This window comes from Sturnira hondurensis, unplaced genomic scaffold (assembly GCF_014824575.4).
Source record: "Sturnira hondurensis isolate 20B ecotype Veracruz unplaced genomic scaffold, ASM1482457v3 Scaffold0014384, whole genome shotgun sequence".
Lineage (NCBI taxonomy): Eukaryota > Metazoa > Chordata > Mammalia > Chiroptera > Phyllostomidae > Sturnira > Sturnira hondurensis.
The window spans coordinates 26899986-26908243 of record NW_028087015.1 but is presented as its reverse complement, the minus strand read 5'-3'; the positions used below and the strand labels follow the sequence as shown (position 1 = coordinate 26908243).

Below are 8258 nucleotides of genomic sequence, written 5' to 3'. Positions count from 1 at the left end.
ATGGCTGAGTCACAGGAATAAAAAGGTTCCATTTTTTCAAGATAATGACACACTGTTGTTTTGAGTGACTATAACAAATTGTGCTCCCTTAGAAAATGTGTTAAGGGATCACTTGAAACCAAATCCTAACACTTGATATTTTCATATTTTTAAATTTGGGGCAGCTAATGGATATAAAGCAGCATCTCACTGTGAACTTGATCAGCGCCATTAATAATGCTAAATATGTCACCATGGCCTTGCCGGCCGCATGTGGACACTCCTCTGTGGAAGGTTTGTCCATCTTTCCCCTTGTTCTTATGTTGTGTTGTTCATGCTTACCTTATTGTTTGAGGAGTCCCCAATGTACTCTTTTCACTCTTTATTTCAAAATAATTTAAACTTAGAGAAAAATACAAAGAGTCTCTATTGTAAATTATCCTTCACCCACTTTACAGCTCTTAACATTTTATCGCATTTTCTTTATCATCCTCATTCCCTCTGTCTTTCTCTCCTTCTTTCTCTCTTCCTCTGTGTGTGTGTGTAATTCTTTCTCTGAACCATGTCCGAGAGTGAGTTTCAAACATGGCATCTCATTATTTATGAATACTTCAGTACGCATTTCCTAAAAACAAAGATGGACTCCTAATAGTCAAACACAACCACCAAATCAAGAGAGGAGCATTGATACAATGCTACCATCAAATTCACACACACCGTTCAGATGTTGCCAACTGTCCCAACAGTTTCTTCCACACGTCTGGATGTCATCAGGGCCATGTGTGTGTGTACTAGCCGAGCCTGTGTAGTCTCCTTCAGTCTGGGACAGCTCCTTGGTCTTTTGTCTTGCATCATCTCAGCACTTCGAGGTGTCCCTCCTTATGGATTTGCCTGGCGTTTCCTCATAATCAGCCCTAGGTTATGCCTTTTTGGCCAGAATACCACAACAGGGATTCGGGGTGCTTCTCAGTGAATCCTCAATGATGATTTGTCCTGTTGCTGGAGAAGTTAACTTTTATGAACCGGCTAATGTGGTGTCTGCCAAATTCCTCTACTATAAAGTTATGTAATACGTGTTTTGAACTTATTAATATCTAATTAATAAACACGGGTATAGTGAGTCCTCACTTAATGTCGTCAATAGCTTCTGTGATTCTTAAGTGAAACAACATGCACCAAAACAAATTTTAGCACAGGCTAATTGATTTAAAGAAGAGTTAAGTTCCTGTGGCATTTTATCAACACCGTAAGTAAACAACATTATGCAAGGATCGGCTGTACTTTGCTACAGTGTAAATATTACCCCATATCCACCCTGTTACACCATTGTCTTAATCACAGCTTCACATGAAGGTCTGATGTTCAATGTTTCAAGAAGCATCTTGGCTGTTTGGGGGCTTTTACTCTTCCATATAAATTGCAAAATCAGCTTAGCAATTCCATGATTTTGAGTCAATTGCTTTGAAGCTATTCAAGTTGGGGAGAATTGGCATGTTTATGATATTATCTTCTTTCTCACAAATATGATATGTCTATTCATTTACTTGGGATCTCTTTTCTATCTCTTAATAAAATTTTATAACTTTTCCTATAAGGTTTGCTTCAAGAAATGGCTCAAGTTTCACAGGATACAGAGCTGACATTTGGGACAGAAAGGATATGAATTTATAACCTTTTTCGTGGACTGGCAGTGAGCCTAGACTGAACTGGTGTTGGTTCAGGTCAACTGGAAGTGAATATTGAAGTCACGTCATCACATCTATAGGTGATAAATACTTAAGATCGCAGGTGAGCTCTTTGCTGTGTTTTGCAGCCCGAGGAACCACGGGCAGCAAAGTCTCCTGTGACCCCCTCTACAAGGCAATGTGGGAAGTCCTGCAGGGAGCCAGCATGTGGGCAGGAGTTTATGGAGAAAGTAGAGCTGCAGATCAGCTTAAAGAACTGTGGCCCTCAGGCACCATCACGCTTAAATCCACCCCCCGCCCCAAGTTCTCCACGTGTGTTCTGGGAGGCAGCAGCACACCGATGAGGCCAAGGCTGTGGACATATTGAGGTGCTGAAGAAACCCAGCAAGAATAAGAAACTGGTCAAGAAGCTGGCCAAGAAGTATGATGCCTTTTTGGTGACCAAGGAGATCCCACAGGTCCTGGGCCCCGGCCCGAATAAGGCTGGCAGATTTCCTTCTTCCCTCGCCCGCAATGAGAACATGGTGGCCAAAGTCCGTGAAATAAATAGAATCCACGATCAAGTTCCAGATGAAGAAGCTGTGTCTGGCATGGGCTGTTGGTCCCGTGAAGATGACAGAGAATGAGCTCGTGTACAATCTCCACTTAGTCGCTAACTTCCTGGTGTCGTTGCTTAAAAGAACTGGCAGAATGTCGAGGATGTGTACATCAAGAGCATCACAAACAAGCCCAGATCCCGTACGAAGGTGCAGCTTACTAAACCATACCACTACCCAAAATATCGATGGTGAAATATGTTTGATTTTAGATACTTCAAATGGAGTTGAAGCAACCAATACTTCCTCCCACTTTCCTGACCTGAGATGTCAGTAGGAGCTAGAGTGGATAAAGAGACTGCTAAGGTTTGAGAGAAACCTCAGAAAGAAGAAGGACCTCGGGCCAGAATTCTGTTATCCTAAGGGAAAGATCGTCGTCCTAGGGGACGGGATGCAGCACTAGACAGTGGGGACTGTGGAAACGATCCAGGATGAGCGGTGTGGGAGGGGACATTTAGGAAACGAAGCAACACCCAGGAGGAGAGATCTTGGGGTAGAAATTGGTGGGCCATCGCTGCATGAACATCCCACTGTCACAAGCCCACCCATTGTAAATTACCGTCACAGGTGTGGCCCAATCAGCAGATGAAGAGATCATAAAGCACAATTCCCTGGTTTCTGCTATTAACAGTTTCACAGCAAAGCCAGAGGATGAAAAAAGTTTTATGTAAAATGCAAAGAAGAAGCCTTGCTAGTTAGCTATAAATTCAACCATGACCAAGCCAGAGCCGTTTAATATCCCAGTTTTAATACGCCTCTGCCATGAGTGCCAGCTCGGGCAGGGTATCAGTGGAAGGCAGCAGGGGAACCTGAGATCAAAACCCAGCCCCATTGCTTCTTCAGTGCGTGGTATGGAGCACGACGTTACGAACCAGCCTGAGCCTCATTCTCCCCTCTGTCTATCTACCTTTCAGTGTGGTCTGTGCATTTGAAGTAATATGTGTACAGCACCCAGCCCATACTACTACTCAGAAAAGCGTGGCTTCCTCTTCACCACGTTAATCCTGTTCTGCATGGATACAGTGCTGCCCCATCCAGCTACATTTTCCTCTTTGCTAACGAAACAATTTTTCCGTTCCTTCCAACACAATGCTTTCACAGGTCATTTATGCTATGCGGGTCTTTGGTTTATTTTTAAATTAGTAATTTTCTTTAATTTGCTTCATGTGTGACCTGAATTTTAATGCCACATCATTATTTGAAATAAACTCATGAAGAATAAGGCCTCCTGGAGGTCTCTCCAGGAGCCAAACACTCACAGAGGTAGGAGCGGGGCGTGGGGAGGGGAATGAGGGAGTAGAATAAGGTTCCTGAGGGGACTCTGGGAATGACCTAGCCCAACGACCAGAAGGATTTGGGGGTCAGAGAGCCCTTGGCCCTTTTCCTTGCTCTGCTCCGTCATACCACGTGACCCCGACAGGTCACCTTCCTTCTCTTAGCCTCAGTTGTCTTGCCTGGAGACCCAATGTAATAATACCCACCACGTAGATGCATTGTGAGGACTGGATAAGATAATACGTGGTAGGGCAAAAGCAGGTTTACAGTTGTTTGTATGGGAAACCATTCAGTAACGAACAAATAATAGCAGGAATAAACTGTGTTGTGCACTCACAACTGTAAACCTACCTTTGTCCCACCTGTGTGTCGGACATGTAGCTGAGAGGGAGCACTCAATAAAAGATGACAGCAGCAGCAGCAGCAGCGTCTCCACATCTGAGAAGCTAAATGACACCAACCACATGTTTAGTCTGTTCTGCTCATTTCTTTCACTGACACGTAGGTGATGGTGAGAACGGTGATACGCTCTCTGTGTGAGGCAGGCAAAGTGTATGTGCTCTGTAATGTGTGTCTCATATGATGCATTTAATTGAGAATATTCGGTTCTACTGTAGCAGACAAGAAAAAGCAAGGAGGATGGGTGAAACTCACAAGATGCCCTAAATAAAAATAGCAAAGCAAGTGGCTTGTGAGACATGAACAGCATTCATGAAATGTGTTGCTAACTATAGAGAGTTGGCAATCAGTATGACACATTATAAAGATAGAAAGAATGAAATGCAGGGTTTTATAAAAGATGGAACACTCAAGAATGTTTATATGAAAGGTAAAATAATTGAAGGACCAAATCGTAAGGTACAAATCAAGCCCTCTGAAGACTGATGTGTCATCTCTGATTGGACAGCCACTGGGACCTCGTTCTGGCTTTGCCTGCACTCCAGGTGAGGCAAGACCATGGCAGAAAAACAGCTGAAACCCAAGTTCCTGTGGACAGTGGCCATTGCCAGGACCTGAGATCACTTGCACAGCCACATTCTTCTCTCCCTCCCTCCCTCTCTCCTTATTTAGCTTCTTTCATTTTTCACCTACAGCCCTCTTTTTCTTATCTCAGGAACCACATGTGAGTCCACTTGGGGCTCTGCTCTGAATTATTCTTCTGCTCTAAAAATTAAAGTTTTGTCCCTGGCTGGTGTAGCTCAGTGGATTGAGTGTGGGCCTGTGAACCAAAGGACCGAGGTTCGATTCCCAGTCAGGGCACATGCCTGGGTTGCAGGCCAGTTCCCAGCAGGGGATGCACAAGAAGCAACCATACATTGATATTTCTTTCTCTCTCTCTCCTTCCCTTACCCTCTAAAGATAAATAAATAATTTTTAATTAAAAATATATAAAAATTAATGTTTTGTTTACTACATCCAGCTTGCCGCCTGGGCTTTCCAGAAAATGACATCTCTCCTTGGCCCTTTGTACTCCTAAGCCCCTGGCAGACCCACCTCACTAATTGGGCAGGCATGTTTCTACTAATCTGAATCCCACTGGTAGGCAAGCCTTAAAGGTAAGCACCAACCTCTTACTACATATCGGTAAAATGATGTCTGAACACCAAGGAAAGCCTGGCAACAGGGTTGTTCTGTTTGGGGAATGAATCAGGGATGTCTGGGTCACTTTTCCATGTCCTCCTTCATAGTTCTCTACCAGATCTCTCTGGCAATGCTCACCATCTTGTGTTTCCTTTGATAGAGCCTGAGGGAAAATGTCAGGTTCTTCAGAGTAAAAAAGCTCCAAATTAAAAGAAAAAAAAAGAATCTTTCTCTTGCTAATACTGCTTGCCAGAAAGTGGTGAGGGAAGAAACCCAGTCATTCCACAATTAGGCTTAAGTATAAATAACCAAGATTTGTGTTTCCTATAGAAATGTAAAGACAAAGAACCAACATTTGTAAGTCCTTCCATCTCCACCCCGCAGCCAGCACCCAACCAACCAACAAGCAAATGAACTAGCAAACCACAAAGGGCATTTACTGGATCCTGAAACTGGAAACTCCGGAGGGTAGACAGGCCGTGGCCTGGTCTCACTGGGGCTCTGGCTCTACTTTTCCACAGCTCCCTTGGCTCGCCTCTCTTCTTCTTACTGACTTCGTCTTCAGAATAGCTGTGGTCATGATGACAAGATAGCTCCCATGGCATCCAGACTGGCAGGCTTCCTTGGTCACCTCAGGAAGAGGAAGACTGAGGTTCAGGACAAAAGCCCTGAGCTTCCCTCAGATTGGGCCACCCTCTGGCCTGGATAAAATCATTCATGGATTGGCTTAAATCTGGGACCGCTCAACCAATCCCTGTTGTGGCATGGGAAATGAGATTATCCTGCTAGGGATAAGCAGATGGAGGGGATAAGCAATGGCACCAAAACTACAGAGCTGTTACATGACAGAAGAACAGTGGTTTCTCAAAGAAAAATTTGGGTACAATTAGAATGAAAACATGGGATTGATGGCGCACAGGTGACACACAAGGCATTTTGCACCCACCACACAGTCTTCAGAGAGTGGAGGAGGTCGATACACCCCTGATGAATCTGTCATTTTATAAAATTTTATCAACTAATTTCCTCTAAGTTCACATCGAGCGTTTTCAAATGATGGGATGGAGTCATTTCAGAGAGACTAACACAATTCTGCCTCCTGTTCCTTAAATTCAAACTCCTAAGAATGAGTATTTGATGTTTTAATTTAACTATGGTTGTTGCATTCAGAGACGTACCACTCACTTAAAAGAACAATGTATTTCAGCAGCTTCATCTTCAGTACCTTTCTGGCTTAATCTTATTTCCATGTTGTGTTCCTATCCAAAGTTAATTTCCTGCTGGAACCAGAGCTGACTGCTAATTTTAACTTATTGTAGGAGCTGAGATGGGGGTATAGAAGAATGTGGGAGTATTTTAAAATGTACCCAGAATTTGTTTGATCAGGTAGTGTAAAGTACCAAATACAGAGACAATTGCCTTTGAAAGAAGAGTTTAGTGCTTAGTTCCCAAGAGGAGAGGCAGGCAGTGGCCCGTGGAGCCACATGGGTGAGTACTGGGGTCAGTCAGGAGGCAGGAGGGGTGAGGGACGTGGAAGCATGGCCCAAAGCCTTTATTGTAGTTTTTACAGGAAAGATAAAATGGGTGAGACAGGATAGGCAAGTTTGAGCAAGCTGAGTTTTGGGTGGTTTAATAAGTTCAGAGAGATCTGAGCTATGAGTGGTCTCTAGTTGTGGTACTGGCCCTGAGTGACTTAGGACAGGGAAAATACTGGTTTGATGTATGAAAGTCAGATAAAGGAGGTGGCTGGTGATATGGCTTTCGGATTGGTTGGCTTGTATATGAAAGGCTCAGAGGCAAGTTGTTTACTATCTCTTGGAATTTGCTAGCCCCAGGAGGGGCACTCTCTCTAGGATTAGCAAGACCCCAAGACACATAAAATACAGGGAAAAAACACAAGATTGATTCAGCGAGGAGAAGGGAGAAGACATTGGCACTTGCATAGATTTCTTGTAAGAACCAGGGTGGGATTGGGACCCAAGATGGCAGAGAAGTAAGTGGAAGCTACATTAACCTCCTCCCAAGACCAAACTGGAGTTACAGATAAGTTATAGAAAAGTCGTCCTGAATAACCACTGAACACTAGCTGGAGAGGAGCTTTATAACCACAGACAGACAGAAGTTTTATCACCACACTGTGACTGGTAGGGAGTGCAGAGCAGACACGAGAGGGCCCCAGGCAGCCACTGAAGTTCCAGAGGGTATTTCAGCAGCCAGGAAGTCTCCCCACAAAGTGTGGGGTCTAAACCCCGATCTAGGCTCCCCAATCTACAGCACCAAAACCGGGAAAGAAACTTAAATAACATATGGCTGTGAAAAGTAGCAGGGTTTCTGTGAGATAGCTGGAAATGCAAAGAGCCTCTTAAAAGGCCAACACAAAAAATTTTGTTTGTAGTCACTTACCTCGTGCTTTGGCATAGGGAGGGCAGAGTGGACTATAGAGACTTGTGAAGAGAGTCTGGGCCTGGTGGCTCTGGGGAGAGAACTGAAGGAACAGCTTCTAGGATCCCTGTGCTGAATCATTCCCCACACTGCAGGAGCCATCTTTCTCAGGCAGAGTGTTCCCCTCAAAGCAGCTTCCCCTCCCACAGGAATTACTCTCTCCCACCCTGTGGTGCATAAGCAGGCTGTTAAGGAGTACGGCTGGAAGACTTTCACTCTTTAAGCCTAACAGAAAGCCTGCAGGTGTAGGTGAATCTCTGGGAGCTCTGAGACTTAAGCTGACCCTCCCCCAGGTACAGTGCTGGTAAAAACCAGCCCTGGTCCACAGCCTGGTTCTTTTTGCGCACACCCAGGCCCAGCAAAGGAAGCACAAATGGGATCACTGATAGCTCCAAACAGGTTGCTCAGGTCCAGACACATGCAGCCTCTGACAGAGGTCTGCACCAGAGTCTTTGCAGATCTACCTAATACATAGAAATAAACACAAAGAGGCAGCCAAAGTGTGTGTGTGAGGTGAACAGGCCCCAAAGAACAAGAGAATTCTCCAGAAGAAGAACCAGATGAAATGGAGGCAAGCAATTTACCAGATAGAGAGTTTAGAGTAATGACTAAAAGGATGCTCAACAGCATGAAGAAAAATACAGAAACCATAAAAAAGGACCAGTCAGAAACAAAGAATACAGTATCTGAAATAAATAAC

At 44.4% G+C, this 8258-nt stretch overlaps 1 pseudogene; it reads left to right on the top strand.

Moving 5' to 3' along the window:
* Nucleotides 1-233: 233 nt before the first annotated feature.
* On the top strand, nucleotides 234-2455 carry LOC118998855 (60S ribosomal protein L10a-like; annotated as a pseudogene).
* Nucleotides 2456-8258: the final 5803 nt, after the last annotated feature.